We start from the raw sequence: 1,132 nt of genomic DNA on the forward strand, positions 1-1,132 counted from the left end.
TTTGGAATTACTTGGAAAATTCATGCTGGACAGACAAACAGCAGCAGGGGGTATAGCTCAGTGGTAGAGCATTTGACTGCAGATCAAGAGGTCCCTGGTTCAACTCCAGGTGCCCCCTTCACACTGTGGACTTTTTTCCTGAGAAAAACCATGAGGAGCATTCCTTATTTTTAAACCCTGTCTGTTTGTGCCTTGCCCAGAGAGCTGGTTTCCAGAATTCCATTTTCATGACACTGCATTCATCTAAGGATATACAACCAAAATCAGTATCTGTGTCTGTGTAAAGGCATCATGCCAGTTGCTGGGCCATAGTAGTTGTTGGATCAATGAGGAAACTGCACTGGTTCTAGCCTGTGTAAGTATTTATTCAGCATTGTTGTCTGTAATTCTGGTTGTCTGTTGTTGCTATAGCATGTATGTTAAGAATCAAAGGATGATGTCATATAAAAACGTTAACCCATCAACATAAAAACTGGGCTTTTTTGTTTTTCAGTGCTCCTTGTGTGGTTGTTGAGCCAAGGGGGGTATAGCTCAGTGGTAGAGCATTTGACTGCAGATCAAGAGGTCCCTGGTTCAACTCCAGGTGCCCCCTTTGGATTGTGTTTTTTGGTTGGTTGGTTGTTGCTTCCAAGGACAAATACAAAAAGCACTCCTCACTTTTAGGTCCCATGTGTTTCTGCTTTGCTCACAGGCCTGGTTACTGAATGTCCCTGTTCAAGATGCTGAGCTTCCATCTGAAGAATTATGACCAAACCAAACTTCTGCTTTATGTATTTGTTTTTCAGTGCTCCTTGTGTGGTTGTTGAGCCCAGGGGGTATAGCTCAGTGGTAGAGCATTTGACTGCAGATCAAGAGGTCCCTGGTTCAACTCCAGGTGCCCCCTCTTCACCTTCTTTTCCAGCCTTTCTTCTTCCCAAGTCCTTCACAGACAGGATTCTTACTCTTCAGAAGTCTTCAGGATCACTTCTACCAAACACAAAAAAGTTTGAGTGTTTCCAGGTTTACTCTGGTTCTCCTGAGCAAATACACGTACACACAAATAGCATAGAGCAGTAGAGGCAATGCAGGTCTAGTTCTTCCTGCCCGAGCAGTTGTTGCTAATTGAGGTAATTTCTAGAAAGCCATTATACTC

General features: G+C 43.6%; 1 long non-coding RNA gene and 3 other non-coding genes across 4 annotated transcripts in view; all 4 read left to right on the forward strand.

The window, feature by feature from the left end:
- The window catches only part of LOC110390518, a 4,464-nt gene extending 3,972 nt beyond the window's left edge, over positions 1–492 (forward strand). Inside the window, exon 2 of the long non-coding RNA XR_002433774.1 lies at positions 91–492. This is a non-coding gene — a long non-coding RNA (uncharacterized LOC110390518). The remainder of the gene's footprint in view (positions 1–90) is intronic.
- TRNAC-GCA lies at positions 47–118 on the forward strand. The gene has a single exon. It is a non-coding gene; the product is annotated as a tRNA-Cys (tRNA).
- A 28-nt stretch (positions 493–520) lies between the features above and the next one.
- Positions 521–592, forward strand: TRNAC-GCA. Its single transcript has one exon. It is a non-coding gene; the product is annotated as a tRNA-Cys (tRNA).
- A 219-nt stretch (positions 593–811) lies between these two features.
- On the forward strand, positions 812–883 carry TRNAC-GCA. The gene has a single exon. It is a non-coding gene; the product is annotated as a tRNA-Cys (tRNA).
- The last annotated feature ends 249 nt before the right edge of the window (positions 884–1,132 follow it).

This window comes from Numida meleagris, unplaced genomic scaffold (genome assembly GCF_002078875.1).
Source record: "Numida meleagris isolate 19003 breed g44 Domestic line unplaced genomic scaffold, NumMel1.0 unplaced_Scaffold1223, whole genome shotgun sequence".
In the NCBI taxonomy this organism is placed as follows: domain Eukaryota; kingdom Metazoa; phylum Chordata; class Aves; order Galliformes; family Numididae; genus Numida; species Numida meleagris.